Below are 9,910 nucleotides of genomic sequence, written 5' to 3' on the forward strand. Positions count from 1 at the left end.
CGCATCTTTTTTTTAATGAGGCAACTCTTGGTGGGCCCCTGAGAGATTCAGATGGGTGCTGGTCACAGAAAGACCAGTGCATGATTAGGGGGTCTGGAACTTTCAGGCCCCTACCCCCTGGTCTCTAAGGAAGGAAAGAGGCTGGAGATGGAGCTCATCACTGTAACCAGTCCTGCCTGCCTAATGAACCTCTATGAAACCCATGGATGATGCAGGTCAGAGAGCTTCTAGGTTGGTCAACACGTGGAGATGCTGGGAAATGACATACCCAGGGAAGCCGTGATGCTCCATGGCCCTCCCCATACCAGGACCTATGCACTCCCATTTGGCTGTTCCTGAGCTGTATCTTTTTTTTTTTTTATTAGAAGGTGGCAGGACTGGGCGAGATGGGCTGGACATGACTTGGAGCCAACCTCCTGTGGACCCTCCCTGGCCAGCCGCACCTGGGGCAGCGCTGGGGCTCGAAGGGTATCTGCGGAGTGAGCAGGGTCCCTCCGGCAGGTGGGGTCCCTTGGCCAGACCTGTGAGGATCAGGCCAAAACCAGCAGTCCAACATCCCCCAAGGGGTCCTGGAGTGTGAGAGGGCACTCTGCAAAGTTGCTGTCACTCAGCAGCTCCTGCATTGAATGTCTGCCCCCTGGTGGTCAGTGCGCATCACACCTACTGGCTGGTTGGCCGGTCAGCTGGTTGCTTAGGCTTTTATATATATAGATCAGTAATAGTAAGTAATGAGTTTTTCTGAGTCCTTTGAGCCATTAGAGCAAATGATCAAATCTGATAACGGACATGAAAACCCTGATTGACTGATTTTTTTAAAAGATTTTTATTGATTTTTAGAGAGAGGGAGAGGAAGAGAGAAACATCTATTGACTATCTCCTGCAGGTCCCCTACCAGAGATGGAGCCCACAACCTGAGCATGTGCCTTCCCTGGGAACTGAACCAGCAACCTTTCAGTGCATGGGATGACACCTAACCAACCGAGTCACACGGGTCAGAGCAGAAAACCCTTGATTTATAACTAGTTTGTCAGTAGTACAGGTTAGGGCAACCTGGGACTTGCATGTGGGTCAGAAGGAAAAGAGTTTTTTGTTGTTTTGTTGTTGTTGTTAATCCTCACCCAAGAGTATTTTTTTCTATTGATTTTTAGACAGAGTGGAAGGGACGGGGAGAGACAGAGAGAGAGAAACATCAATGTGTGAGAGACAGACACATCAATTGGTTGCCTCCCGTATACACCCCAACCAAAATCAAGCCTGCAGCAGAAGTACATGCCCTTGACTGGAATCGAACCTGGTACCCCTCAGTCCGTGGGCCGATGCTCCAACCACTGAGCCAAACTAGTTAGGACTGAATGGAGTAGTTGTGTGGGAATGAGCCCTGAACCTGTGGGGTCTGCACTCACTTCGGTAGTTAATGTCAGAATTAAATCAAATCGAATTGAATTGAATTGTAGGACACCCAGTTGGTATGAGACTAGTTGTTGGTGTGAAAAAATTCACACATTTGGTTTCAGAAGTGTTGTGAGTAAAAATGGTTCGTAACCTAATCTTGGTTAGCAAGGAAGAGAAATAAAATGCATAAAGATTGGAAGGGAAGAAATAAAACTGCTCTTTCTATTAGAGGACATGATTGCTATATCAAACATTCCAAATTCTCTATTAAAAAAACCCTCCTTGAACTACTAAGTGAATTAGTGAGGCCATAGGGTACAAGGCCAACACACAAAAATAAGCCATTTTCCCATGTGCTAGCAATGTACAAATGGAAACCAAACATTTAAAAATAATACCATTTATAACACTCAAAAAATGAACACCTCGCTATAAATCTAACAATATATGTAAAGGATGTGTATGTTAAAAACTACAACACTCTGATGAAAGGTGTTAAAGAGGGTCAAGATAAATGGAGAAACACAGCATGCTCCTGAATTGGTAGACTTATAATAAAGGTGTTAATTCTCCTTAAATTCACTAAACTTAATACCAATAAAAATCCAAGTGGATTTTAAAAATATATATATTTTATTGACTTTTTTACAGAGAGGAAGGGAGAGGGATAGAGAGCTAGAAACATCGATGAGAGAGAAACATCGATCAGCTGCCTCCTGCACACCTCCTACTGGGGATGTGCCCACAACCAAGGTACATGCCCTTGACTGGAATCGAACCTAGGACCCTTCAGTCTGCAGGCCGAAGCTCTATCCACTGAGCCAAACCAGTTAGGGCCCAAGTGGATTTTTAAAAAACATAGACAAGATGATTCTAAAATTGGTACAGAAAGGTGAAGATTAGCTCACACAATCTGAAAAAAGAATAAAATTCCAAGAAGTGCAATATCCATTTTAAAGATAAAATAATCAAGACAATGGGCTATTGGTGAATGTTTAGATACACGTACCAGTGAAACAAAATAGAATCCAGGAGTTGATCCAAAGAAATGTGGCGAGTTGGTTTTTGACACTGGTGCAATGGAGGAAGGGTAATCTTTTCAACCAATGATATTGGAACGATAGCACATCCATATGAAAAGTGCACTTTGGCACCCTGGCCAGGGAGCTCAGTTGGCTGGAGTGCCATCCCCAATATGCCAAGGTTGCAGGTTTGAAACCCAGCCCCCACCACCACCCCCGCCCAGTCAGGGCACATACAGGAATCAACCAAAGAATGCATGAATGGGCCAGACAACAAATCCATGTTTTGCTCGCTCTCTCTCTCCCTTCCACTCTCTCTAAAATCAATCAATCAATCAATTTTAAAAAGAAAAAGAAACTTTGAAAAATAAAACTTTGACTTAAACTTCGTGCCTTATTTTTTTAATTAAGTCAAAATAACTGTAGAAACAACATTACAATTTTTTGTGCATTGCCTGGCCAGTGTGGCTCAGTGGTTGAAAGTCTACTTGTGAACCAGGAGGTCACAGTTCTATTCCCGGTCAGGGCACATGCCCAGATTGCGGGCTCGCTCCCCAGTAAGGGGTGTGCAGAGGCAGCCAATTCATGATTCTCTCTCATGGTTGATGTTTCTATCTCTCTCTCTCCCTCTCCTTTCTTCTCTCTGTAAAATCAAGAAAAATACATTTTTTAAAAATGTGACATATATACACAATAGGATATTATTTGGCTTTGTAATGGATTGCAATTCTGACACATGCTACAATGTGGCTGATCCTTGAAAACATGCTAATTAAAAGAACACAGGGTCACATATTTTTAAATTCCATTTATATGCAATGTCCAGAATAGGTAAGTCTATAGAAATAGAAATAAGATTGCTGGTTGCCAGGGGTTGTATAGAAGGGAGAATAACTACAGGTGTTTTGTGTGTGTTTGTTTGTTTTTTGCTTGTTTGTTGAATGCTGAAATGTTTTGGAACTAGAAAGAAGTGGTGGTTTCACAACACTTTGAATGTATTGAAAGCCGCTAAATCATATACTATAAAATGGTTAATTTTATATTATGTGAATTTAAACTCAATAAAAAATAATTGTATAGTTCTTGAATGATGTAATGGAATTTGGTGGTAAAATAAATTTGTTTATAGATATAAATGTATAAAGTAAAACTATAAAAGTTTTAGAAGAAAATATAGGAGAAAATCTTCATGACCTGGGGTTAGGAAAAGAATTCTTAGCCATGATACTGAAAGCATTATCCATAAAAGGGAAAAAAATGGAACTTCATCAAACTAACGGCCTCTGCTCTGGGAAAGACAACATTAAGGAAGTGAAAACATAAGCTACAGACGGGGAAAAATTACTTGCACATCACATATGTGATAGGACTTCTATCGAAAACATATAAAGAGCTAAACTCAAAAACAAGAAAAACAAACGGATTAAAGTTTGGGCAAAACAGATATTTCACCAAAGGAGATATACAAATATCTAATAAGCATATGAAAAATGCTGAATAACATCAACCAATTTGAAAAAGTAAATTAAAAGCACATTGAGAGAGACTTTGGGTAGAGATGGCAGAGGAGGTAAATACTGTGCTTGCTTTCTCCCATGACCACCTAAAATTACAACTAAATTGTAGACCAACCACCTTTGAGAAGTGAGGGGGCCCAGCCCCACACTGGGCTCCTGAGCCCAGAGCACGGGTGCCAGGAAGAGGACTCCCCACAACACCTGGTGTGAAAATCAATGAGAGTGAGTCAGAGAGCTGCTATGAGCCCTGTCTATTGGAAGGGCCCAAGCACCGACTCACACACACTCACCAGAAGCTCCAGGGCAGGGGTGGAGAAGGCACAGCGGCCGGCACCTGGGACATGTGGGGAGGAAGGAATGGTCTGGCTTCAGGGCAAGGGCTGGAGAGGCAGCTCTCTCTCCAGGACTGCAGAGCTGGCAGGAGCCACTGCTCCTGTGTTGAGCTCTTCCCCGCAGAGCCAGCAGGCGTAGGTGGGAGCCAAATCGGAGTCTCCGTCAGTTTAGCTGACACCACTCGCCCCACCCTGGAGGTTCCCTGAGACACTGCCCCACGCCTTTCGCACACCTGGCTCAGACCTCTCCTGGCAGCTTTGGCACAGGAGTAGCTTCCTCAGCTCAGGACATGGGCTTTTCTAGAGATCTCCCCAAGGTCCAGAAACCCCAAACGAGCTGCAGCTGGTCTCCGTGTGTTATGTGCCCCTAGGTAAGTGGCCCCAAGCCCGGCACTAGTGACAGGCAGGCTCATTTCACAGCAGGGCCTCTCCCGGGCACCTCCAAGCCCAACACAGGGAGCTACCGACCACAGATCATTTTGCAGTTTCTACCAGGTGCTCCGTTTGGGGCACAGGCAGTGGCCGACCTGGGCCTGCACTCAGCCCCTCCCAAAAGGACCCAGAATCAACACACATGGTGGCCTGCTACAGACCACACCAGAGCACTACCCAGTCAGCTCCAAAAACACACACCCAACGGTGCACTCCGGAGGCACCAGAGCCCCACTACAGCAAACCCCACGCTGCAGGGCCAGCCCCACGCAACAGCTCATCTATTAGTCACAGCCCGTCCTCACAGCCAGCCAATCCGAGGCTCAATCCCACCCACTGAGGTGCCAATGACAATCAAGGCTCAACTACAACAGGAGGGCACACAGAACCCATACAAGGGAGCACCTGGGAGAAACTGGCACCTGGCTCAGGTGAGTAGGAAGACTGTGTCACTGGGCTCCGTAAGACACCTCCTCCATTAGGACACCTGCCAAGACTGGGAAATGTGGCAGATCTACCTAATAGGTAGAAACAAGCACAGGGAGGCAGCCAAAGTGAGGAGACAAGGGACGCAGCTCCACAGGAAAGAACAAGACAAAACTCCAGAAAAAGAACCAACCAAAAGGGAGCAAACAATCTACCAGAGGCTGAGTTCAAAACACTCATTATAGGCATGCCCAATAAACAGCTGGGGGATGGAGGAGCACAGGGAGAACTTCAACAAAGAGACGGAAAACAAAGAAAGGGAGGTGGAAAACATCAGAAAGAACCAGTTAGAAATGAAGACTACAACCAGCCAAACGACGAATACATTAGATGGAATCAAGAGCAGATTAGATGAAGCAGAGGAAGTGAATCAATCAATTTGGAAGAAGAGTAGTGGGAAACACCCAATCAGGACAGCAAAAACAAACAAACAAACAAACAACAAAAACAACAAAATGAGGATAGCTTAAGGGACCTCTGGGACAACGTTAAGCATAACAACATTCTCATCATTGGGATACCAGGAGGAGAGAGAGAGAGAGCAAGGGATTGAAGATCTATCTGAAGCCTTGGCCAGTTTGGCTCAGTGGATAGAGCATCAGCCTGCGGACCAAAGGGTCCCAGGGTTTGATTCAGGTCAAATACATGTACCTTGGTTGCAGGCTCCTCCCCGGCCTGAGCCCTGGTTGGGGCTCGTGCAGGAGGCAACCAATCGATGTGTTTCTCTCACATCAATATTTCTCTTTGTCTTTTCCTCTCTCTTCCACTCTCCCTAAAAATCAATGGAAAAAATATCCTCAGGTGAGGATTACCAAAAATAAAAAAAGAAAAAGAAAAGAAAGAAAACCTACCTGAAGAAATAATGATGGAAAACTTCCCTAGCCTGGTGAAGGAAATAACATACAAGTCCAGGACGCACAGAGTCCCAAATAAGATGAACACAACAAGGCCCACACCAAGACACGTCATAATTAAAGCGCCAAATGTTAAAGACAAAGAATGTATCTTAACAGCAGCAAGGGAAAAGCAGCTGCTTACTTATAAGGAAGGGCCCGTATGTCAACTGATTTTTCAAGAGAAACTTTGCAGGTCAGGAGGGATTGGCAAGAAATATTCAAAGTAACGAAAAGCAAGGACCTATAAGCAAAATTACTCTCCCCGTCAAAGCCATCATTTAGAACTGAAGGAAAGATACAGAGCTGCTCAGACAAGAGAAAGCCGAAGGAGTTCATCATCACCAAACCAGTATCACAAGAATGTTACAGGGACTTATTTAGGAAGAAAAAAAAAATAAAAGATATGAATAAAAAGATATCATAAAGAAAAAATTCTCACTGACAAAAGCAAATCATAATAAAAGCAGTGGATCAGCCCAGCCAGCATGGCTTAGTGGTTGAGCATCCATCTATGAACCAGGAGGTCATGGTTTGATTCCAGGTCATGCCCATGCCCAGGTTGCAGGCTCAATCCCCAGTAAGGGGTGTGCGGGAGGCAGATGATCAATGACTCTCATCATTGATGTTTCTATCTCTCTCTCTTCCTCTCCCTTCCTTCCTGAAATCAATAAAAATTATTTTTTTTAAAAAAGCAGTGGATCAACCAACACCAAATCTAGTACAAAAGCTAAAAGGCAAAATTAGAAAGACCATGTGTAATTACAAGAGTAAATTAAAGGATACACAAAAATACATACAAGAAGTAAAAAATAATATCAGAAACTTAGACATGGAGGGGTGAATAAAAATTGTAGTGATTTTATAAAATATTCAAACTTAAGTGGCCATCAACTTAAAATAAACTGCTATAAACATAGACATGGTGCCCTAACCGGTTTGGCTCAGCGGATAGAGCGTCGGCCTGCGGACTGAAGGGTCACAGGTTCGATTCCGGTCAAGGGCATGTACCTGGGGTGCGGGCACATCCCCAGTAGGGGGTGTGCAAGAGGCAGCTGAATTGATATTTCTCTCTCATCAATGTTTCTAACTCTGTATTCCTCTCCCTCTCCCTTCCTCTCTGTAAAAAAAAAAAAATCAATAAAATATATTAAAAAAAAAAAAAAAAAACATAGACATGGTAACCACAACCAAAAATCACCTGGAGATATACAAGAAATAAGGGGAAATGAATCCAAACACAACACCATAGAAAGTCATCAACATATAAGAGAAAAAAGCAAGAGGATAAAAATAGTAGCAAAGAACTACAAACACAATTGGAAACAATTAATAAAATGGTAATCTATTATAATAAAAGCATAATATGCTAATTAGACCAGACGTCCTTCCAGACGAAGCTGGGGCTGGGAGGGAAGCCCGGGTCCTGGGTGCCAGAGGGGAGCCGGTTCTGGCAGCTGGGGGAAGGAAGGCCTACTCTTGCATGAATTTCATGCATTGGGCCTCTAGAAACTATATAATTATCAACAACTACTTTATTTTTCAAGTTTATCTTTATTGTTGCAAGTATTACAGATGTCCCCCTTTCTCCCTCATTGACTCCTTCCATTCGTATCCCACCTGCTCCCCAGGCCTTCACCACACATATAAGTTCTTTGGTTAATCTCTTCCTCAACCCTCCCCTGAGATTCATCAGTCTGTTGCATGCTTCCATGTCTCTGGATCTATTTTGTTCATCAGTGTATTTTGTTCATTAGATTTCACATATAAGTGAGATCATGTTATACTATCTTTCTCTGACTGGCTTACGTCACTTAGCATAATACTTTCCAGGTCCCTCCATGCTGTCTTTTTTACAGTTGCATAGTATTCCACTTTTTAAATGCATCACATCTTTTTTTATCCACTCATCTACTGATGGGCACTTAGGCTGTTTCCAGATCTTAGCTACTGTGCATAACACTGCTATAGGGGTGCATATATTTGTTCTTATTGGTGTTTCTGGATTCTTAGAATATATTCCTACAAGTAGGATCACTGGGTCAAATGGCAGTTCCATTTTTAATTTTTTTTTTTTTTTTTTTTTTTTTTTTTTTTTAGGAAACTCCATACTGTTTTCCATAGTGGGTGCATCAGTCTGCATTCCCACCAGCAGTGAACTAGGGTCCCTTTTCTCCACATCCTCGCCAGCACTTGTTGTTTGTTGGTTTGTTGATGATAGCCAGTCTGACAGGTGTGAGGTGATACCTCATTGTCATTTTAATTTGCATCTCTTGTAGAATTCAGAAAAAGCATTTGGCAAAATCCAGCATTCATTTATTATAATAACTCTTAGCAAATGGGAACAGAGGGATTAAACCTCAACATAATAAAGGCCACATTTGACAAAGCCCCAGCTAACATCATAATCAACAGTGATAACCTGAAATAGTTTTTTAAAGATTAAGAACAAGACAAGGATATCCACTTTTACCATTTTTATCAAACATTGTATTGGAAGTCCTAGCCATAACAATCAGACAAGAAAAAGAAATAAATGGCATCCAAATTGGAAAGAACTAAAACTGTTATTATTTGCAGATGACATGATAGTATAGATAGAGAGCCCTAAAGAATCCACCAAAAAACTATTAGAACTGATAAATGAATTCAGTGAAGCAGCAGGATATAAAATTAATATTCAGAAATTGGTTGGATTTTTATACATCAACTAGAGGCCCCATGGACAAAAATCGTGCAAGAGTAGGCCTTCCTTCCTCTGGCTGCTGGCACCGGCTTCCTCTGGCACCTAGGACCCGGGCTTCCCTTGGAAGACCCGGCTTTGTCAGGAAGGTCATCAGGAAGGATGTCCTCCTCTGGCCGCTGGCAGGCACCCAGGACCTGGGCTTCCCTTGTAGACCCAGCTTTGTCAGGAAGGTCATCAGGAAGGATGTCCAATCTAATTAGCATATTATGCTTTTATTATTATAGATAATGAACTATCAAAGAAATTAAGAAAGCAATTCCATTTATCTAGGGCTTGGCTGGTGTGGTGCAGTGGTTGAGCATTGGTTTGTGAACCAGGAGGTCTCAGTTTGATTCCGGTCAGGGCACATGCCTGGGTATCAGGCGCAATCCCCAGTGAGGGGCAACCAGCCAATCCATGATTCTCTCTCATCATTGGAGTTTCTATCTCTCTCTTCCTCTCCCTTTCTCGCTGAAATTAATAAAAAATAATCTCATGCACCAAAAAGTCACCAGTTCGATTCCCAATCCAGGCACATGACTGGGTTGTAGGCTTGGCACCTGGTAGGGGGTGGTCAGGGGACAGCTGATCGATGCTTCTCTCTCACATTAATGTTTCTCTCTCTCTCTCCCTCCCTTTCCTCTCTCTCTTTCTCTAAAATCAATTAAAAAACATATTTAAAATACCAATGGCATTTATGAGAACTAAAAAAATAATAATAATCCTAAAATTTATGTGGAACCACTAAAGATCCTGAATAGCCAAAGCACTCTTAAGAAAGAAGTATCATGCTACCTGGTATACAAGGCTATAGTAATCAAAACAGCATGGTACTGGCACAAAAGGAGATACATAGAGCAACAAGAATAGAGAGCCAAGAAATATATCCATGGCTATATGGCCAATTAACCTATGACAAAGGGTAAAGACAGTCTCTTCAATAAGTGGTGTTGAGAAAATTGGACAGATACATGCAAAAAAAAAAGAAAAGAAACTAAAAAAGAAACTAGACTACCAACTTACACCATGCACAAGAATAAACTGAAAATGGATAAAAGACTTAAATAAATGTAAGTCCTGAAACCATAAAAGTCTTAGAAAAATGCTTAGG

This window comes from Myotis davidii, unplaced genomic scaffold, assembly GCF_000327345.1.
Source record: "Myotis davidii unplaced genomic scaffold, ASM32734v1 scaffold339, whole genome shotgun sequence".
NCBI classification, from domain to species: domain Eukaryota; kingdom Metazoa; phylum Chordata; class Mammalia; order Chiroptera; family Vespertilionidae; genus Myotis; species Myotis davidii.